The 9,474-nt window shown below is 37.7% G+C and overlaps 1 non-coding gene across 1 annotated transcript; it reads left to right on the forward strand.

The window, feature by feature from the left end:
• The first annotated feature begins 8,629 nt into the window (after window positions 1–8,629).
• On the forward strand, window positions 8,630–8,736 carry LOC114114153 (U6 spliceosomal RNA). Its single transcript, XR_003588992.1, has one exon. It is a non-coding gene; the product is annotated as a U6 spliceosomal RNA (small nuclear RNA).
• Window positions 8,737–9,474: the final 738 nt, after the last annotated feature.

Here is a 9,474-nt window from a genome sequence, read left to right on the forward strand (position 1 = left end):
TAACACTGCTGCTACTATAAGATTTTCAATTGTAAACTTTCAAACTAAAATTTATTGCAAGCAGAATATTTTAAACTAAAACACTTGAATCTTTGAGTTCTTTTCTCATGGTTAAACTGCAAGAAAAACCGGAATCTCCACTTAACTGCTCATTCAATCCAACTTTAAACTTCCTTTAAAATGTCCACACTGTAATTTTCTCTTAGAGTGCAGAAAACTCTGACTTTCAGCAGACCACAATTTAATGCTCTGTTTCAAATCTCTGGCAAGTTAGTACACATTTCTGAGACTGTTTCCTCATTAGCTCAAAACAAATCTTACCTTGCAAAATTTTGATGGCTTATTCAAATGATAACAGTTATGATTTGGTGGGAATTTTTGAATGCATTATCTTATTTAATCCATGAAACAAACCTATGTGATAACTACTGTGATTTCCCACCCACTTCTTACAGGAATGATAATTTTTAAGAAATTTTGTTCTTCTGAATTGAGATATAATTTATGTAAAATAAAATCCACACATTTTAAATGTTCAGTCAAACCCTAATACCAAAACCTGACAAAGATGTCACAAAAAAAGAAAACTACAGGCCAATATCTCTGATGAACATAGATGCAAAAATCCTCAACAAAATTCTAGCAATCAGAATCCAACAACACATTAAAAAGATCATACACCATGACCAAGTGGGCTTTATCCCAGGGATGCAAGGATTCTTCAATATCCGCAAATCAATCAATGTAATTCACCACATTAACAAATTGAAAAATAAAAACCATATGATTATCTCAATAGATGCAGAGAAGGCCTTTGACAAAATTCAACATCCATTTATGATAAAAACTCTCCAGAAAGCAGGAATAGAAGGAACATACCTCAACATAATAAAAGCTATCTATGACAAACCCACAGCAAACATTATCCTCAATGGTGAAAAATTGAAAGCATTTCCCCTAAAGTCAGGAACAAGACAAGGGTGTCCACTTTCACCGCTACTATTCAACATAGTTCTGGAAGTTTTGGCCACAGCAATCAGAGCAGAAAAAGAAATAAAAGGAATCCAAATTGGAAAAGAAGAAGTAAAACTCTCACTGTTTGCAGATGACATGATCCTCTACATGGAAAACCCTAAAGACTCCACCAGAAAATTACTAGAGCTCATCAATGAATATAGTAAAGTTGCAGGATATAAAATCAACACACAGAAATCCCTTGCATTCCTATACACGAATAATGAGAAAGTAGAAAAAGAAATTAAGGAAACAATTCCATTCACCATTGCAACAAAAAGAATAAAATACTTAGGAATATATCTACCTAAAGAAACTAAAGACCTATATATAGAAAACTATAAAACACTGATGAAAGAAATCAAAGAGGACACTAATAGATGGAGAAATATACCATGTTCATGGATTGGAAGAATCAATATAGTGAAAATGAGTATACTACCCAAAGCAATTTACAAATTCAATGCAATCCCTATCAAGCTACCAGCCACATTTTTCACAGAACTAGAACAAATAATTTCAAGATTTGTATGGAAATACAAAAACCTCGAATAGCCAAAGCAATCTTGAGAAAGAAGAATGGAACTGGAGGAATCAACTTGCCTGACTTCAGGCTCTACTACAAAGCCACAGTCATCAAGACAGTATGGTACTGGCACAAAGACAGACATATAGATCAATGGAACAAAATAGAAAGCCCAGAGATAAATCCACACACATATGGACACCTTATCTTTGACAAAGGAGGCAAGAATATACAATGGAGTAAAGACAATCTCTTTAACAAGTGGTGCTGGGAAAACTGGTCAACCACTTGTAAAAAGAATGAAACTAGATCACTTTCTAACACCGCACACAAAAATAAACTCAAAATGGATTAAAGATCTAAATGTAAGATCAGAAACTATAAAACTCCTAGAGGAGAACATAGGCAAAACACTCTCAGACATAAATCACAGCAGGATCCTCTATGATCCACCTCCCAGAATACTGGAAATAAAAGCAAAAATAAACAAATGGGATCTAATTAAAATTAAAAGCTTCTGCACAACAAAGGAAAATATAAGCAAGGTGAAAAGACAGCCTTCTGAATGGGAGAAAATAATAGCAAATGAAGCAACTGACAAACAACTAATCTCAAAAATATACAAGCAACTTATGCAGCTCAACTCCAGAAAAATAAACGACCCTATCAAAAAATGGGCCAAAGAACTAAATAGACATTTCTCCAAAGAAGACATATGGATGGCTAACAAACACATGAAAAGATGCTCAACATCACTCATTATTAGAGAAATGCAAATCAAAACCACAATGAGGTACCACTTCACACCAGTCAGAATGGCTACGATCCAAAAATCTGCAAGCAATAAATGCTGGCGAGGGTGTGGAGAAAAGGGAACCCTCCTACACTGTTGGTGGGAATGCAAACTAGTACAGCCACTATGGAGAACAGTGTGGAGATTCCTTAAAAATTGCAAATAGAACTACCTTATGACCCAGCAATCCCACTTCTGGGCATACACACCGAGGAAACCAGAATTGAAAGAGACACATGTACCCCAATGTTCATCGCAGCACTGTTTATAATAGCCAGGACATGGAAACAACCTAGATGTCCATCAGCAGATGAATGGATAAGAAAGCTGTGGTACATATACACAATGGAGTATTACTCAGCCGTTAAAAAGAATTCATTTGAATCAGTTCTGATGAGATGGATGAAACTGGAGCCGATTATACAGAGTGAAGTAAGCCAGAAAGAAAAACACCAATACAGTATACTAACACATATATATGGAATTTAGGAAGATGGCAATGACGACCCTGTATGCAAGACAGGGAAAGAGACACAGATGTGTATAACGGACTTTTGGACTCAGAGGGAGAGGGAGAGGGTGGGATGATTTGGGAGAATGACATTCTAACATGTATACTATCATGTGAATTGAATCGCCAGTCTATGTCTGATGCAGGATGCAGCATGCTTGGGGCTGGTGCATGGGGATGACCCAGAGAGATGTTATGAGGAGGGAGGTGGGAGGGGGGTTCATGTTTGGGAATGCATGTAAGAATAAAAGATTTTAAAATTTAAAAAATAAAAAACTAAAAATAAAATAAAAATAAATAAAAATTAAAAAAAAAGTTAAAAAAAATAATAAAATAAAATAAAAGGAAAAAAAAATAAATGTTCAGTCAAATGGAATTTGATAAATTTTTACATCCAGTAACCAACTCTCCAATCAAGGTAAGCAATATATCAGAACCTTGATTTTAATTAATTTGCTTAAGATTACATAGTTAATTTTTGAGCTGGGATTTGAACCTAGGCAGTCTGGTTTTAAAGAGTCCTCACTCTTGACCTTGATGTTCATCCCCAGCTACTTTTCTTTTCTTTTTTTTTTTTTTTTTTTAGTTTTTTATTTTTTAAATTTTAAAATCTTTAATTCTTACATGCATTCCCAAACATGAACCCCCCTCCCACCTCCCCTCCCCATAACATCTTTCTGGGTCATCCCCATGCACCAGCCCCAAGCATGCTGCATCCTGCGTCAGACATAGACTGGCGATTCAATTCACATGATAGTATACATGTTAGAATGTCATTCTCCCAAATCATCCCACCCTCTCCCTCTCCCTCTGAGTCCAAAAAGTCCGTTATACACATCTGTGTCTCTTTCCCTGTCTTGCATACAGGGTCGTCATTGCCATCTTCCTAAATTCCATATATATGTGTTAGTATACTGTATTGGTGTTTTTCTTTCTGGCTTACTTCACTCTGTATAATCGGCTCCAGTTTCATCCATCTCATCAGAACTGATTCAAATGAATTCTTTTAACGGCTGAGTAATACTCCATTGTGTATATGTACCACAGCTTTTATGAATGGATAAGAAAGCCCAGCTACTTTTCAATTTAATAGTGGAATGTAGAGACAGGAGTGCTTAAAATTATGCATATCACAACTTATATGTTATTTTATTTACATGATTTACATGTATTAAATACAGGCTGCCTCAATGTATTCATGTGTATTAAATACATCACCAATTGGCTATAATTTATCCATTTCAAAAATCAGATTTGCTGAATTAAATAGTTTTCTTTTTCTTATGTAAATACAACCCAAATAGCTTTTATCAGATTATCCAGTGATGGGAGAGAGAGCTCCTGCTATAATCTCTTTCAACTGTATTATTAATGTTTCAGGCTTGAGACTCTTGTGCTTGTTTTCTTCAACTCCAAGTCCACATAAGCTGATGATGGGCAATGATATGTACTTTTTGGAAACTCATGACTCACATAGTTTTATAGAACATGACAGTTGATCCTTCACAGATGACAGAGAAAGGAATTTAGCTGATGCAGAAATAAATGTTTCTCTGCATCATTTATAAAGCTTCTCATTGACACTCTTTTGTTCCAAATAGGGTTTAAAAGATCATTTTACCAAGTTTCATCATTCATTTATTTATACTTTAAAACTAAGGGTCTTTACTTTGAACAATTTTATTTAGGGTGGGACTGTTTCTGGGAAGTATTTGTTAAATGTAAAGTATCCAACTACATGAGTAAGAAGCGTGACCTCATAACCTGAGAAACTGAAGATAACGACATAATGGCACTTTGGATCTGAGTTATGTTATCCTTCTGAGGTGCTGAAAGCACTTGTGGGTAAATACTGAATTTCTAAACTTTAAGATTGACTGTAAACTAAAACAAACATATTATCTTGCTTTGCGAAATATTTTGTACTTGCTCCAAATCATCTCTCTCTGTAAAATGGATTTGAAAGTGGTCAGGCTAAAACAGAAGAGGCAAGGAAGAGATTGATCTTGGTGCAAGCAATCACTACAGATAGTCTGAATGCCTCCACCCCCCCAAGCTTGCAGGAATACAGTGAAAAGCACTAGAAAATCTCTATACAATTTGACATCAGTTTATTTTTGAATACTTATGTGATTTGCTCTTTTATTCATTTACTAATGTTTATTGACTATGACAAAGCCTTTGACTGTGTGGATTACAGTAAACTGTGGAAAATTCTGAAAGAGATAGGAATACCAGACCACCTGACCTGACTCTTGAGAAACCTGTATGCAGGTCAGGAAGCAACAGTTAGAACTGGACATGGAACAACAGACTGGTTCCAAATAGGAAAGGGAGTCCTTCAAGGCTGTATATTGTCACCCTGCTTATTTAACTTATATGCAGAGTACATCATGAGAAATGCTGGGCTGCAGGAAGCATGGCACAAACTGGAATCAAGATTGCCGAGAGAAATATCAATCACCTCAGATATGCAGATGACACCACCCTTATGGCAGAAAGTGAAGAGGAACTGAAAGGCCTCTTGATGAAAGTGAAAGAGGAGAGTGAAAAAGTTGGCTTAAACTTTAACATTCAGAAAATGAAGATCATGGCATCTGGTCCCATCACTTAATGGGAAATAGGTGGGGAAACAGTGGAAACTGTCAGACTTTATTTTTTGGGGCTCCAAAATCACTGCAGATGGTGATTGCAGCCCTGAAATTAAAAGACGCTTACTCCTTGGAAGAAAAGTTATGACCAACCTAGGTATTATATTAAAAAGCACAGACATTACTTTGCCAACAAAGGTCCATCTAGTCAAGGCTACAATTTTTCTAGTGGTCATGTATAGATGTGAGAGTTGGACTGTGAAGAACACTGAGCGCCAAAGAATTGATGCTTTTGAACTGTGGTGTTGGAGAAGATTCTTGAGAGTCCCTTGGACTGCAAGGAGATCCAACCAGTCCATCCTAAAGGAGATCAGTCCTGGGTGTTCACTGGAAGGACTGATGCTGAAGCTGAAACTCCAATACTTTGGCTACCTCATGCGAAGAATTGACTTACTGGAAAAGACTGATGCTGGGAGGGATTGGGGGCAGGAGGAGAAGGGGACGACAGAGGATAAGATAGCTAGATGGCATTGCCAACTCTATGGACATGAGTTTGGGTAAGCTCCAGAGTTGGTGATGGACAGGGAGGCCTGGTGTGCTATGATTCATGGGTCACAAAGGGTCGGACACGACTGAGCGACTGAACTGAACTGAACTGAATGTTTATTATTCTTTGAGCAAAATGTGATTAATGAGTATATATATATATATTACCAAATAATAACTGACTTCTAAATTTTACATTTTGGTAGTAGAGATATACAAGTCAGTATAATGTTAGACAGAATTTAGTAAGCACCAAAGGCCAAGTTAAAACTATATAACAAGGGTTATATAGTTATATAGGGTTATATAGGAAGATGGGGTTTTCCAGGTGGCTCAGCTGGTAAAAAAAAAAATCTGCCTGCAATGCAGGAGACCTGGGTTTGATCCCTGTGTCAGGAAGATTACCTGGAGAGGGGAATGGCTACCCACTCTAGATTTCTTACCTGGAAAATTCCATAGACAGAGGCTACTGCATGGTGTCTCAAAGACTGAGCAACTAACACACACACAACAGGAAGATGTAGAGGCAAGCAAACTCATGCAATCTTACTGGAGCATAAATGAAATTTTCATAAAAGAAGTAGCACTTAAATAGTGACTTGTATAACAGGTAGGATTTTGAAAGCAAACGTTTAGAGAGAAAATGACTAAATATAACTTGGAAAATGGCATGGTGTAGCCGTGATTTGGGGGATACATTTATGGAGCACTAAAGAGTTTGGTTTGAGTGAACCATAAGCAATAGGAATCATAAAACAAGAAATATCTTGGGATAAAAATTTGACATTCAATTACAGCAAAAAGCCAAGGAAAAATTCTAGTTGAAAACTAGTATCATGAGAACTGTGCTTAACAGTGGTAAAGGGAGGAGAATTGGGCAGAGGAATAGGTGAAAATGAAATTCAGGTGCAACAAATACTTTGCCAACTTGGCAGGGAGCTCTGAGGCAGGTATTGCCCTCAGAGTTGTCCTAGGTTGTATTGAAATGGCTAGGCATTTACAACTGGCTCAATCTCTAAACTTGTGCAGCACTGGAAGAAGCAGGGAAATGTGGAGGTGAATGTTCCCCTGCCACTGAGGCAGACCCTGAGGGAGCTGTTGGGGAAAGTCATTCTTCTGGTAATGCTTCCTGTCGCAGGGTGACAGGCCTCTTTCTCGTGGATGTGGGAAATACATCTACTTGTCTATCAGTAAATGGACTAAACAGTTCAAAAAAAAAAAAAAAGATTAAGATTGTCAGATGGATGAAGGGCCAAAAGATCATTATAGGCAGTTTACAAGAGATCCCTTAAATATAAGTACACAGAAAGTTTATAAAGAAATACAGTCACTAGGGATAATAATATGGAGAGTTTCTAAAAAAACTAGGAATGAAGTGACCATATGACCTAGTAATCCCACTATTGGACATATACTCTGAGAAAACCATAATTCTAAAAGACACATGTACCCGTGTTCATTGCAGCACTATTTACTGTAGCCAGGACAAGGAAGCAACCTTGATGTCCACTGACAGATAAATGGATAAAGAAGAAGTGGTGCATATATACAATGAAATATTACCTGGCCATAAAAAGAGACTATTTTGAGTCATTTGTTGTGATGCGGATGATCTAGAGCTTGTCATACAGAGTGAAGTTAGTCAGAAAGAGGAAGACAAATACAGTATGCTGCTGCTGCTGCTGCTGCTAAGTCGCTTCAGCTGTGTCCGACTCTGTGCGACCCCATAGACGGCAGCCCACCAGGCTCCGCCATCCCTGGGATTCTCCAGGCAAGAACACTGGAGTGGGCTGCCATTTCCTTCTCCAATGCATGAAAGTGAAAAGTGAAAGTGAAGTCGCTCAGTCGTGTCTGACTCTTTGTGGACCCCATGGACTGCAGCCTACTAGGCTCCTCCATCCATGGGATTTTCCAGGCAAGAGTACTGGAGTGGGGTGCCATTGCCTTCTCCCAAATACAGTATATTAATGCATATATACGGAATCTAGAAAAATGTGCTGATGGGCATATTTGCAGGAAAGTAATGGAGATGCAAAGGAGAAAAGGAAAGATAAACCCATTTGAATGCACAGTTCCAAAGAATAGCAAGGAGAGATCAGAAAGCCTTCTTCAGTGATCAATGCAAAGAAATAGGGGAAAACAACAGAATGGGAAAGACTAGAAATTTCTTCAAGAAAACTAGAGATATCAAGGGAACATTTCATGCAAAGATGGGCTCAATAAAGGACAGAAATTGTAGGGACCTAACAGAAGCAAAAGATATTAAGAAGAGGTGGCAAGAATACACAGAAGAATGTACAAAATAGAGCTTCATGACCCAGATAATTACAATGGTGTGATCACTCACCTAGAGCCAGACATCCTGGAATGCGAAGTCAAGTGGACCTTAGAAAGCATCACTACGAACAAAGCTAGTGGAGGTGATGGCATTCCAGTTGAGCTATTTCAAATCCTGAAAGATGATGCTATGAAAGTGCTGCACTCAATATGCCAGCAAATTTGGAAAACTCAGCAATGGCCACAGGACTGGAAAAGGTCGGTTTTCATTCCAATTGCAAAGAAAGGCAATGCCAGAGAATGCTCAGACTACCACACAATTGCACTCATCTCACATGCTAGTAAAGTAATGCTTAAAATTCTCCAAACCAGTGCTTGCTTTGGCAGCACATATACTGAAATTGGAATGATACAGAGAAGATTAGCATGGCCCCTGTGAAAGGATGACATGCAAATTTGTGAAGCGTTCCATATTTTTAAAACCTCGAATAGCCAAAGCAATCTTGAGAAAGAAGATGGAACTGGAGGAATCAACCTGCCTGACTGCAGGCTCTACTACAAAGCCACAGTCATCAAGACAGTATGGTACTGGCACAAAGACAGAAATAGAGATCAATAGAACAAAATAGAAAGCCCAGAGATAAATCCATGCACCTATGGACACCTTATTGTTGACAAAGGAGGCAAGAATACACAATGGAGAAAAGACAATCTCTTTAACAAGTGGTGCTGGGAAAACTGGTCAACCACTTGTAAAAGGATGAAACTAGAACACTTTCTAACACCATGCACAAAAATAAACTCAAAATGGATTAAAGATCTAAACATAAGACCAGAAACTATAAAACTCCTAGAGGAGAACATATGCAAAACACTCTCCAACATAAATCACAGCAGGATCCTCTATGATCCACCTCCCAGAATATTGGAAATAAAAGCAAAAATAAACAAATGGGACTTAATTAAACTTAAAAGCTTCTGCACAACAAAGGAAACTATACCAAGGTGAAAAGACCTTCTGAAAGGGAGAAAATAGCAAGTGAAGCAACTGACCAAGAATTAATCTCAAAAATACACAAGCAACTCCTGCAGCTCAATTCCAGAAAAATAAACGACCCAATCAAAAAATGGGCCAAAGAACTAAATAGACATTTCTCCAAAGAAGACATACAGATGGCTAACAAACATGAAAATATGCTCAACATCACTCATTATC

The sequence above is a fragment of the Ovis aries genome, chromosome 3 (assembly GCF_016772045.2).
Source record: "Ovis aries strain OAR_USU_Benz2616 breed Rambouillet chromosome 3, ARS-UI_Ramb_v3.0, whole genome shotgun sequence".
NCBI classification, from domain to species: Eukaryota; Metazoa; Chordata; class Mammalia; order Artiodactyla; family Bovidae; genus Ovis; species Ovis aries.